Source organism: Zingiber officinale, chromosome 10A (genome assembly GCF_018446385.1).
Source record: "Zingiber officinale cultivar Zhangliang chromosome 10A, Zo_v1.1, whole genome shotgun sequence".
Classification (NCBI taxonomy): domain Eukaryota; kingdom Viridiplantae; phylum Streptophyta; class Magnoliopsida; order Zingiberales; family Zingiberaceae; genus Zingiber; species Zingiber officinale.
In genome coordinates this window covers 27,596,506-27,611,390 of record NC_056004.1, presented here as the reverse complement: position 1 = coordinate 27,611,390, position 14,885 = coordinate 27,596,506, and positions in this window count along the sequence as shown.

Genomic DNA, 14,885 nt, shown 5'->3' with positions numbered 1-14,885 from the left:
TATCGATGGTAGTGTATCCCCCTCGATCATTGCATTTTCTTCAGTAATTTGCCTCATAAATCTCATCACGTAATAACCACATTGTTTCGCATCTGGCTGCCTAGGAACCTACGTTAAAGGCAATTGATATTGTTAATGATAAATATACACATACCTTGATTGATTGAAATAGAAGTACCCATACCTTGATTACTTCCCATTGTACATGCTTTCTTCCTTTCCTTCCATTGTTCGAATTAAATAATCTTAACGCCCTTCATATATACATTCAACATAGTTGATATATAAGTGTTTTATGACTAAATTAAATACATAATAAAAAGCATATATAAACTCACATTTCCACAACATATTTCCAATCTTCATCACGAATGCGATGACTTAAAGAATCCAACAAGTAAACAATCTCCTTATGAGGTTTAATGATCAAATTCCAATGGAAACTACACACAAATACAAAATTAGTGCATACAATTCACTAAAATAATCAATTGAAAATGATATTAAAGATGTTCATTACCCATTGCAACTTGGCACCAAAACTAATTGATTAATTGATGCACCACTCATCCTATCTGCTAAGAAACTTGCCCTCTGGTTCAACCGTTCAGTTTTACCTATTTTGTCTTGTGTGGTTTTTTGAAAGTTTGGGATGCTATGTGGATTTACAAATCTGAATTTATCAATCTTATTTTCTTTTACCAACTTTTTATAAAGATGCCTGTCATTTGAAATAAAAAAAATCAGAACTATATTAGATATTAAATACTGATCTAATAAAGTATGTGCTTCTTATATACTAAATTTAAAAAAGAACAAACAATACTACAAGGTAATTCGAAGACTTACCATATGTAAACAACCACACAATTTCCTGAAATTGGCTCCAAGTGATACAAAGCACTAATGTCCTCAAGATGCAAGTTCAGTTCATAATCATCTTGAAATACCTCATGATCTAAAGCAATTGACAATTTCCTTCCATTCTCAAGAGCACGCTTACAATAACAATACACCACGCGCAATGATCTTGGCACACTTGATAACAAAGTCTGGTTATTTTCTACATGTGCTGTTTTCTTCATTTGACGCTTCTAATAATTGTAATTGTAAACTTTTTAGATAGGTGCAATACTAAATAGTTTCACAGATATTTACTTTGAAATATTATCTTAGATGTACCTTTTGTCGTAGCATCAGCAGGTGTTTTGGCCAAGCCACATGGGTTCCAACAGCATCACCAATAGTTTCACATTCATTGGGAATCGGAACTGGCAAACATGCTGATTTCTGCATTGCTTCATCGATGGATACACGCATACAATTCTTGGGTAACGGAACACCATGGAGAGAGTGATTAACTCCAATGACCTCAACAACTGTACCATATGCAACAATGTCTGTGCTAGAATCCAATGTCAAAATAACTGATTTACCCTAAAAGATAAATAGTTGTGTCATTGAATTATACTAACTCTTTATTTTAATAATAAATATAACCACAACTTATATACCTGTAAAGCAACTTCTTTATCCACAACTTGCATTTCGACATCATTGAACTCTTCATGACTGGGGAAAGTCTTATCGGTGTTTAGTTTATTGTCATTTTGCTGAGGTAACTTTACCGAGCAACTTCCTTTGTCATCAATGTCACTGCCCCATGCACCCTTTTTGTAGACAATTGCTTCAAGGTTTTGAATGCGTGTATCTTGGTCTTGAATTAATTTTCTAGCCTCCACCAACTCTCTCTTTTGCTCAATCAGTAGCTCTCTATCAACATGGTCAGTCTTCCATCTACTACCATTAAAGAACAATGATGGAGTGATATGACCTCCAACAACCCTCACACGTCCACTATGTTCTCTTGAATTGAGTGCTTTCGTAAGAATATCTTCTTTTGTCCCATTAATTTCGAGTGTACCCTCACGCTTCTGTTGTATATAATCATCCTGTCATCCAAATAAAAAAAATTACTTTAAAAGTTTCATTGAAATACAATAATTGATTTTTACTCATAGCTTCTCACAATCTTGTCTATTGTTTGTTTCAACTCTTGGCCATCAAATTTCCCTTCTTTATTAACCCTTCCTTTCTTCCAAATAATAGCTCTATTGATTTCATCATCGTCACATAATTCATTTGCCTAAGAACAAGAATAATTGAATGATATATGTTAAATAAGAATGATTATTAAATGCTAAACAAAACCGTTATACGAATTTTATAAGCAAAATATACTTACTATTTCTTCAGCATATCGTGCATATCCTTTACGAGCAAGGCGATGGGGGTATATGTTCTTCTTTCTTTTCTCCTTCTGTTGTTCACTTAGTTTCTAGTCAAGTGAAACATTCCACATATCAAATTTACTAATTCATCATTTACCTTAATATCTACTTATTTTGAAAGAACAAAAGACTAAACTTACAATAAAGTCATCAGACATGCGAGTCCTGACAAAAGAAATCCAATCATCTCTTGCAAGACCATAGCCGCTAGGTGGTTCATCCAACTCTTCGAGTTTGTCAAGCTTCTTCGAAATGAATGTCTGAGTGAGATGGGATTTAAACTGACGCCACTTATTACTTGCTGAATTCAAACATCCCTTCTTCCAACTTGGGGGAACATCATATGTCAGCTATAAAACACAATTGGGAATACAATAAACTGATTAGTACCTATATTCATCATTGACACCATAAGCAAACACAATTTCTGGAAATTATTCTAGCATTGAAACAACACACACATACATTAAGTTTAAGGCATTCTCATCATTGAGTGTTTTGGAGATCTGAAATTACCAAAACAAAGCTAATGCAGGAGTGCTCGTGGCTTTTGATTTGCCCTATTTGTTTATTAGTTTAATTGTGGATCTATTTTCAATCTGGATGATTTAGTTAACGATAGAGTCTCAGCGCTGTTAACATCGTTCGCCTTATTATAGGCAAGTAGTAACTCGCATGGATGTATCCACTTCCGAATATGATGAAACTAATTCCTTAAAATAGGAGGTTATTATACACCCATAATAATTTGGTTGACAGTAGGGTTGTAATATCTAAAACAGAAAACATTTGATATTCAAGTTATAAGAACCTTCAACTGAACTATCTAAACCTGAGCAAATGCAGCAGAGCAACTTGAAATAGAAAACCAATCTTTAACTTGTATATATAAAAATCATACTGTTGAATGCTGGAGTAGCAAGAACAGCAGGCAATTCATACTGTTTTACTATCTTTAACTCATCTTTTCATGCATGCCATGATATGACAAATAAAATTTGCAACATGATAATTGACCAGAATTTCTTTAACTTACTTACATTAACTGATTCCCATATCAATTATTTAACTTCATTTGGAACTTGTTTCCACGTCTTGTAAGATATCTTGACCTTTTCTCGAGCAAGCAAGCTAATGTAACTTTGCATTGCAATAGCAGCTCCTCCTACTGGCTGTCCAAGTTTATTAAATCTTACCTCATTTCGAATTCCTTGAACCCTTTGTTTAGTAAGCTTATCCAGATGGGTACGACCTCTAGATGTTCTTGTTGTTTCAGTGTCTGTAGATTCCAGCATTGTCTCAACCTGTAAACTGTTGTTAGTGGATGTAGATGCAATTTTTCCTTTGCCCTTCCCAATCGTTGCAGGTTGTCCTTTTCTCTGGCTTGAAGCATGAATTGTGTCATCACCATCAGATTTGATTTTAAGCTTTCCAAAGGATGCCATAGATCTCAAATTTAATCTATTGATAAAAAAGTGAAACAACATATCAATATTTAAAAAAAATACACAATAAGAAATTCACCTACAAAAGAAAATCAATATACATAGATAAAAATTTGAAATACCATCATGTGCACAAAATCATATTCAAAAACAAGATACATATCAATATTGTCTACAAACATATCTTAAAAAAAAAACTATAATTGGTTAAACATTTTCAACCCAAGTGCCATCACAATCTTCACGAAGGCATTGGGGTTCATTGTCATCTACTCCGTAAGCATCCATTAATGGTAACTCTCTGGTAAAAGATTGATAGTGGACTATAGTGTCTTCCAATTCATCCCCATTTGCATATTCAAATGACTCTCTAGTAGGAGTTGCAAGTACAATACTCCATATAGGATCTTCAGGATCTTCAATATAAAATACTTGCTTCGCTTGACTTCCCAAGATAAAAGAATCTGATTTGAATCCAATTCGTTTCAAATTTACCAATGTGAAACCAAGATCATCTACTTTTATACCATTATTATTCTCCACCCAATTACATTTGAACATTGGAATTTGAAATTTGTGGTAATCAAGTAACCATATTTCTTCAATAACTCCATAAAAAATCATGTCCGACACAATTGGATTTTTATCCTTTGCACTGGCAACTTGCATTGTCTTTGCGACTAAGCTTACTCCAGAATTTTGAGCAACTCGTACATCATCACGTTCTTTCGTAGCATAAGTAATCCCATCAATCAAATAACTAGAATACTTTAACACTTTCTTGCTAGGTCCACGCGCTATCCACTTTAATCTTTCAGATATTTGAAGGGTCGAATGGTCAACCGCACGTTCAACCTATAGTTAACAATATAATAAAATTTAAATTTTTGCGTAAGATACCAAGAGTTGTATGTATGCTAATACATAGTAGTTTTGGAACGTACAATATCATGCAACCAGTTAATAAATGTTCGGTTATGCTCATCTTGTAGCCACTTTTTGGACTTAGCTTTTTGAGGAAATCTTGCTCTCAACTCCACCATGTGTGCCCTAATAGAATTATTTTAAATAAATAAACCAATAGAATGAATTCAAATTGCATAAAAGTATTGATAAGTTAGAGAACATACTCGATATAAGGATCAATCTCATCATCATTCGTCAATATGTAACGATGTGCTTGTTGCAACTCATCATGCCTAGCGGAGTGCACTATGGCACCCGATAAAGGCTTAGTACATTCTACTTTGTGATGACTTGATGGTATCCCAATTGTGTGGACATTAGATAGATAGTCTGAGCAAAATTCGACAGCCTCTTCAGCAATATAACATTCGGCTATACACCCTTCAGGCCGATTGTGATTGCGCACATAACCTTTCAAAATCTTCATGTATCTTTCAAATGGGTACATGTGTCTATACCAAACGGGTCCGCACAATTTGACCTCTCGCACAAGATGAACAGTTAAATGAATCATTATATCAAAAAATGAAGGAGGGAAATACTTTTCAAGCAAACACAATATCATTACAATCTCTCTTTGCAAGTCATCCATCTTTAAAACGTCTATTACTTTACTATATAACGCATTGAAGAAGAAACACAACCGAGTGATAGTATCTCTGACATGTTTTGGCAAGACACCACGAATAACCACTGGAAGTAATTGTTGCATTAAAATTGTTAGTTAGAGCCCTAGAGCCAATCATTTGATGATTGTATGGACTCATGTATATCATATTCTTATATTAATAAAGGCAATAGTTTGGTTATTATGCTTATTTGTTTTAGTGCAAAATAAACTAAGTACAGTAACGTCCTTGAGTAGAGCGTTCTTACCTATATCAATCGATTGGTTGAATCGATAGTGAGATGATATAGGGAACACTACTCTTAATATTTCCTAGTCGAGTATTAACATTCAGGGACAATGTTAATGCAATAAGACTAGCATGTAGGTCAACTCGATGACTTGATCTCACAAATCATGGATATGGAGATATCAAGTTGACACCTGGGTATATATTGGAGAATGTATACTGAATGACCCGCCATGAGAAAGTATCATGGATCGTTATATGAGTGTCATATACTTTCTCATGTGGCTATTAGTATGACTATTAGTCCTTAGACCTGAAGTCACCATGGATCCCTACATAAGGAGTTATGTACTTTGGTTTCGTCAAACGTCACCCGTAACTGGGTGGACTATAAAGGCGATTACTGGGTATATAACGAATTATGCAGAGGGATGTGAGTGATGTAGATGGGATCTATCCCTCCCATATGACGGGAGCGACATCGCTATTCTTGATAGAGTGAGATCACTAAGTGCATGGCCATGCCCAAATGAGTCAACATTAGATGTTGAGCTCATTTGATCGAGTGCGTCTACTTGGAGTTCAAGATTTAGATTGATTAGAGGATGACACGGTCTATGCCTCACATTGATCAATCTAGATGTCTAGGATAGAAGGACAATGTCACATATTGTGAGGAGTCACAATTAGTAGTCACAAGGTGATGTTGGATCTCAACATTTCTTGTAACTTGGGTAGCAATGATGTATTGCTAGATGCCGCTCATTGCTTATGTTTCTAAAAGAGTTTAGAAACATTGCCAACGTTACAAGAACCTATTGGGTCACACACAAAGAACATGTGGATGGAGATTAGGTTCATATGATGAACCAATAGGATTAGGTTCATATGATGAACCAAAGATTGGATTCGAATTAGACTTATTGAGTTAGACTCAATTAGATTCAATTGTTGAATGAGTCTAATTTACATTTGATTCATTGAGTCAATTTATATTAATGAATTGAGATTCATTAAATTAAAATTGACTTGAATCAAAGCTTGGATTTAACTCAACAAGGAAGAGATTGGGTCAAGTTTGACTTGACCAAATTGGAAGTTGAAACATCAAGTTTGACTTGATGCATTGCCACATCATGTAGGTTGACTCATCCTACATGGCATGACACATAGTTGCCACATCACCTCCACCTCATGAGGTGTGCCACCTCATTGGAGGTTACACTCTCCTTTCTTTAATGTGGTCGGCCACATTAATGAGAGGAGTTATGTGGCCGGCCACACTTAATGGTGTGGAGTTTTTTCATTTGTGTGTATTGATGTGGTTTTATTGTATCATCTTCCTTCTTGCTTCCTCTCTCCATGGCTGATTGTTGCCGTGCACTTCATTGGGAGGAGAGGTGTGAGTTAAGTCCAAGACAATAAGAGAGTGTGAAGGTCACAAAGGAGAAGACTACTAGAGGAGTGGTGAGATTCTTCTTGTTTTCTCTTCTTTTCTCTTCTTTCCAATCCCATCCGAGAGCATCTAGAGAGTGCTAGCACACTTGTGGTGCTCTCTCTTCCATCCTTGAGAGTTAGAGAACCCTCCTTGTTCGTGTGGATACCGAGAGAGGATTGTCTACGTTGACAATCTTGAGATCCGACGATTTTGGACCTTGCGGGATTGCTAAGGGCTTCGCTACAAGGGTAAACACACTTTCTCGTAGATCTAAGTAGTAGATCGGTTTTTGAACTCGTACAAGAAATAGTTTTTCGAATTTTGTATACGAATCTTTGCACGGATCTACGGCTTTGGGTCCTTCGGGGTTTCCGCGACGCGAAAAAGCGATTTTCGCGGCCCGAAGAACCCAACAGTGGTATCAGAGCCACGTGCAAAGACTTGTACGAGTTAGTTTTTGGTTTTTGGAAAACAAAAAGCTTCTGTGATTTTCTGTAAAAATTCAATTTTTATGTTTTTATGGGTAATTTTTCCTTATAGGCGAAGCACAAGTGTCTCGGCACTTGTTGGCTTCGGCTATCGGGAAGAATTTTCCCAAACGGCTTCGTTTCGACCCAAAATCTTTTGGGACAGCGGACTCGGGTGCCTTTAGATCGCAACGGAGCAACTCACGATAGTTAGATCGTGGGTAGGGGCGCTGCCCCTAACCCTGCAAGGGGATTTGCTCCGCGATCGCACCCGAAATCGCTAAAAACGAACCCGTCGGGAAGATTTTTCCGAAACGGTAATGTCTCGGCCCAAATCGTTTTGGGACAGCGGGTTTAGGTGCTGTTGGATCGCAATGGGACCCTCGCAATGGTTAGATCGCGGGTAGGGGCGCTGCCCCTGGCCCCGCAAGGGGATCCGTTCCGTGATTGTGCCCGAAACCGCTAACCGGGACCGCCGGGAAATTTTACTTGTAAAATTGTAAAAAAAAAATTATTTTTAAAATTACAGAAAATAAGAAAATATATAATTTTGAATTATATATTAATTTTGTGATAGTCATGGCCCAAAACCCAATATGATTGGTTGTGTTGTAATTCATAATACGGCCTGCGTGCCGTGATGTGTTTTCGCGTGTTGTATTTATTTTATTATTCGCGACCTGCGCGTCGTGCCTCGTCTTTTATTCTTGTTGTAAATTAGATTTAGACTCGAATGTAACTCGAGTTTCAAATTGTAATGTACAAATTGGAGCGGTGGAGGGTCCACACGAGACGGAGTTCCGAGGCGGGCACGAGCAACACAAGGTGGTCAAAGGGAGGAGCTTGGAGAAGCTGTTGACCCTAGGTTGACCATTCGATCTTCTCATTGGCTTGAGAAGATCGTAGTAGGGCCATGACTAAATCACAAATAGATTAATTAATTAATTATTATGTATCTGATGCATGTTTAATAGTTAATTAATTAATTAGTGCCTTAACGATTAGATTAGATCTAAGTCGTGCACATGATGCACCCTTGCGATTAGATTAGATCTAAGTCATGCACAAGATGCATCCTTCTCGATTAGATTAGATCTAGATCGAACCAACTCTAAATGCCTAACCGTGCCGTGATACCTATCACTACCTCGATCACATGTATTGTTGAATCTGCCAAAGCAGAGCAATACATATTATCTTGGTAGGGTACGGAGGGACAATCTTGGTCCCGCCTATCAACGCATGGGTGAATACGAACTCAATTAGATTGAGTATTCTTAGTTACTCGGTTGGATCGAGTCAACTATAGGCATTATTCCAACGGTTGGAAAAGATAGGTCAAAATCACATCTATATTATCTCTCGGGCGTATTAGCCAAAGCTAACTCGAGTTTTAATATAAATGCGGATATTGATTCTATAAACAAGAGTTGCATAGAGATGTAATTGGTAATCGTTACCTACCGATCATACTAAGCCTTGGGCGTATTAGCCAAAGCTAACTCAAGGGTTAGTATGATGTGGATCTTGTCCCACAAGAATTATAGAATTCAGTGGGAGCATCATTTAATTAAAGGCCTAATTAAATGATTTTAAAAGAATATGATATTTATTTCTACAAATTTTTCTGTTGTAGATAACCATGACGTCAAATACGAACACTTTCTCCCTGCGATCTGTTCTTGAGTAGGACAAGCTCAACGGAGCAAATTTCCTGGACTGGTACAGGAACTTGAGAATAATTCTCACCCAGGAGCGTAAGTTGTACGTTCTGGAGCAGCCCATTCCTAAGGCTCCTCATGCCAATGCCCCGCGAGCCGACAAAGATGCTTATAAGAAGCACCAAGACGACGCATTAGATGTGTCCTGTCTAATGCTCGCGACCATGAACTCAGAGCTTCAGAAGCAACATGAGTTGATGGGCGCTTACGATATGGTTGAGCATCTTCGCCAACTATATCAGGGACAAGCGAGGCATGAGAGATTTGAGATCTCGAAGGCACTGTTTCAGTGCCGTAGGTCCTTATGTACTCAAGATGATTGGGTACATAGAGAACCTACAAAGACTGGGGTTCCCACTTGGTCAAGAGCTGGCCACTGACTTGATCTTGCAGTCCTTGCCAGATAGCTATAGTCAATTCGTTCTGAACTATAACATGAACTAGATTGACAAGCCACTGCCCGAGCTACTTAGTATGTTACGAACTGCTGAGATTAACCTTAAGAAGGTTAAGCCCATTCTGATGGTTCAGAAGCACAAGGGCAAGGGCAAGCCCAAAGGTAAGGGAAAGTCCCAAACCAAGGGCAAAGGCAAGGCACTGAAGCCTGGAGGAGGGGTCGCCAAGGATGCTACCTGCTTCCACTGCGGTCAAACCGGGCACTGGAAGAGGAACTGCAAGGTATACTTGGAGGATCTTAAGAAGAAGCGAAGTGACACTTCCACTTCAGGTATATATGTTATAGAAGTCAATCTATCTATTTCTACATCTTGGCTATTAGATACTGGATGTGCTTCTCACATTTGTATTGATGTGCAGGCGCTGAGAAATAGCAGAGCATTGACAAAGGGCGAGGTGGACCTACGAGAAGGCAATAGAGCACGGGTTGCTGCTGTTGCTGTAGGGATTTGCTTTCTATCTCTGCCCTCTGGGCTTGTACTAGAGTTAGTCGATTGTTATTATGCGCCTGCTCTTACTAAGAACATAGTTTCAGTTTCTTGTTTAGACAAGAAAGGATACTCTTTTATAATAAAAGACAAATGTTGTTCTGTTTATTTGAAAGATATGTTCTATTGTAGTGCACCACTAATAAACGGACTCTATATTCTAGACCTTGAGAGCCCTATCTATAACATTAGTACCAATTGGTTCAAGTCAAATGACATGAACCAAACATACCTCTGGCACTGTCGCTTAGGTCATATAAATGACAAGCGCTTATCCCAGCTCCATAAGGATGGTATGCTGGACTCATTTGATTTAGAATCATATGAGATATGCGAGTCATGCCTACGAGGCAAGATGACCAAGACCCCTTTAGTGGGCATAGAGAGAGAGCAACTGATTTGTTAGGACTCATACATAGTGATGTATGTGGCCCTTTCAATGTCGCTGCTAGAGGCGGTTATAGATACTTCATCACATTTACTGATGACTTCAGTAGATACGGTTATGTGTACCTGATGACACATAAATCTGAATCCTTTGAAAAGTTCAAGGAATTCAAGAATGAAGTACAGAACCAGCTTGGCAAGAGTATTAAAATACTTCTATCAGATCGAGGTGGTGAATACTTAAGCCATGAGTTTCGTGACTATCTAGCTGAGTGTGGGATCCTATCCCAACTCACTCCTCCTGGAACACCACAGAGGAATGGTGTATCCGAAAGGAGGAATCGCACCCTATTAGATATGGTACGATCTATGATGAGTCACACAGATCTTCCAACATATCTCTGGGGTTATGCTCTAGACACGGCAGCTTTCATTCTCAACCGAGTTCCATCCAAGGCCGTGATAAAGACACCATATAGGATATGGACTGGGAGAGATGCCCAGGTGTCTTTCATGAGGATTTGGGGCTGTGAGGCTTACGTACGACGTCAAGTCTCAGACAAATTAGGACCCAAATCTGACAAGTGCTATTTCATCGGATATCCCAAGGAAACTAAGGGATATTACTTCTACATTCCCAGTCAACACAAGGTAGTTGTGGCAAAGACTGAGGTCTTTCTAGAAAGGGACTTTGTTTCTAGAAAGACTAGTGGGAGCGCGTTCAATCTTGAAGAAGTTCAAGATGCGAACAATAGCACTGATGCCTCGATGGAAGTTGAACTGGAACCACAAAGTGTTGTGGATGATGTTGTTCCACAAGGAGTTGAGGAACAACAACCAGTTCAAGTAGACATACCTTTTCGGGTACATCGTCAGCCTGAGAGATATTCATTTCTCGTGTCTGACCATGATGACGTTGTGCTCATAGAGGATGAGCCTAACACCTATCAGGAAGCTGTGATGAGACCAGATTCCAAGATATGGCGGATGGATATCAAAAACCACGTTTCTGAATGGAAACATACTCGAGGATGTGTACATGACACAACCTGAGGGTTTTTGTAGTTCCACAGCCATAGGATCTATCATGTATGCCATGTTATGTACTCGACCTGATGTCTCGTATGCTATGAGCATGACGAGCAGATACCAGTCAGATCCAGGTGAAAGTCACTGGATAGCGGTCAAGAATATTCTTAAGTACTTGAGAAGGACTAAAGAATATTTCTTGATATATGGAGGCGATGATGAGCTAGCTGTAAAGAGTTACAGTGATACTAGCTTCCAAATCGACCAGGATGATTAAATCGCAGTCGAGGTTAATGTTTTGCTTGAATGGTAGTGCTATGAGCTGGCAGAGTTCAGTTCTACAACGTTTCCATCTCATTCGAGAGATTATCGATAGAGGAGATGTGAAGATTTGCAGAGTACTTACAGAGGCTAACATTGCAGATCCCTTGACCAAGGCTTTGGCACAGAGGAAGCATGACGGTCACACTAGGTCTTTAGGCCTTAGAGGCTATACTGATTGGCACTAGTGCTAGTGGGAGATTGTTAGTTAGAGCCCTAGAGCCAATCATTTGATGATTGTATGGACTCATGTATAACATATTCTTATATTAATAAAGGCAATAGTTTGGTTATTATGCTTATTTGTTTTAGTGCCAAATAAACTAAGTATAGTAGCGTCCTTGAGTAGAGCGTTCTTACCTATATCAATCGATTGGTTGAATCGATAGTGAGATGATATAGGGAACACTACTCTTAATCATTCCTAGTCGAGTATTAACATTCAGGGACGATGTTAATGCAATAAGACTAGCATGTAGGTCAACTCGATGACTTGATCTCACAAATCATGGATATGGAGATATCAAGTTGACACATGGGTATATATTGGAGAATGTATACTGAATGACCCGCCATGAGAAAGTATCATGGATCGTTATATGAGTGTCATATACTTTCTCATGTGGCTATTAGTATGACTATTAGTCCTTAGACCTGAAGTAGCCATGGATCCCTACATAAGAAGTTATGTACTTTGGTTTCGTCAAACGTCACCCGTAACTGGGTGGACTATAAAGGCGATTACTGGGTATATAACGAATTATGCAGAGGGATGTGAGTGATGTAGATGGGATCTATCCCTCCCATATGACGGGAGCGACATCGCTATTCTTGATAGAGTGAGACCACTAAGTGCATGACTATGCCCAAATGAGTCAACATTAGATGTTGAGCTCATTTGATCGAGTGCGTCTACTTGGAGTTCAAGATTTAGATTGATTAGAGGATGACACGGTCTATGCCTCACATTGATCAATCTAGATGTCTAGGATAGAAGGACAATGTCACATATTGTGAGGAGTCACAATTAGTAGTCACAAGGTGATGTTGGATCTCAACATTTCTTGTAACTTGGGTAGCAATGATGTATTGCTAGATGCCGCTCATTACTTATGTTTCTAAAAGAGTTTAGAAACATTGCCAACGTTACAAGAACCTATTGGGTCACACACAAAGAACATGTGGATGGAGATTAGGTTCATATGATGAACCAATAGGATTAGGTTCATATGATGAACCAAAGATTGGATTCGAATTAGACTTATTGAGTTAGACTCAATTAGATTCAATTGTTGAATGAGTCTAATTTACATTTGATTCATTGAGTCAATTTATATTAATGAATTGAGATTCATTAAATTAAAATTGACTTGAATCAAAGCTTGGATTTAACTCAACAAGGAAGAGATTGGGTCAAGTTTGACTTGACCAAATTGGAAGTTGAAACATCAAGTTTGACTTGATGCATTGCGACATCATGTAGGTTGACTCATCCTACATGGCATGACACATAGTTGCCACATCACCTCCACCTCATGAGGTGTGCCACCTCATTGGAGGTTACACTCTCCTTTCTTTAATGTGGTCGGCCACATTAATGAGAGGAGTTATGTGGCCGGCCACACTTAATGGTGTGGAGTTTTTTCATTTGTGTGTATTGATGTGGTTTTATTGTATCATCTTCCTTCTTGCTTCCTCTCTCCATGGCTGATTGTTGCCATGCACTTCATTGGGAGGAGAGGTGTGAGTTAAGTCCAAGACAATAAGAGAGTGTGAAGGTCACAAAGGAGAAGACTACTAGAGGAGTGGTGAGATTCTTCTTGTTTTCTCTTCTTTTCTCTTCTTTCCAATCCCATCCGAGAGCATCTAGAGAGTGCTAGCACACTTGTGGTGCTCTCTCTTCCATCCTTGAGAGTTAGAGAACCCTCCTTGTTCGTGTGGATACCGAGAGAGGATTGTCTACGTTGACAATCTTGAGATCCGACGATTTTGGACCTTGCGGGATTGCTAAGGGCTTCGCTATAAGGGTAAACACATTTTCTCGTAGATCTAAGTAGTAGATCGGTTTTTGAACTCGTACAAGAAATAGTTTTTTGAATTTTGTATACGAATCTTTGCACGGATCTAAGGCTTTGGGTCCTTCGGGGTTTCCGCGACGCGAAAAAGCGGTTTTCGCGGCCCGAAGAACCCAACAAAAGTGTGATAGTCATGTGACTTAAGGCCAACAAGTTTCAAATCCTTCATCGACACAAGGTTTTTAACATTAGATGAGTAACCTTCAGGGACCTTTATTCCTGACAAAGAATTGCAAATACTTCTTTTCTCAGCTTTACTTAGAGTGTAACAGGCAGCTGGCAGAAACGTTCTTTTCTCCCCAATCCTTGGTGCCAGTTCAGTTCTTAAATTCATTTCCATAAGGTCTAATCTTGCTGCGACTCCATCCTTTGTTTTTCCTGGAATGTCAAATAATGTACCGATGAGACTTTCACAGACATTTTTTTTCAATGTGCATCACATCAAGAACATGTCGAACATGTAGCTCTTTCCAATATTCAAGTTCAAAGAATATTGATTTCTTTTTCCAACATGTTTCTCCATCATTCCTCTTTGATGATAGCTTTCTGCTGATTTTTCCCAACTGATAATTATTTCTTTCAACTCTTTCCAAAACTTCATGGCCACTCAATGGCTTTGGTGCAAGGTTAAATTCTTGGTTTCCATTAAATGCCTTCTTTTGCCTTCGATAAGGATGACATAAAGGTAGAAACCTTCTATGGCCTGTATATGACATTTTTCTACAATGCTTCAACCTTGTTGAATAAGTTTTTTCTGCACAAATAGGGCATGCATGATATCCCTTCACAACACATCCTGACATGTTCCCATATGCAGGAAAATCATTGATTGTCCATAGCAGAACAGCTTTAAGAGAGAAACTTTCTTCTCGATATGCATCATATGTTTCGACACCTTTATCCCATAAACATTTTAAATCATCAATCAGAGGTGCTAAGTAAAC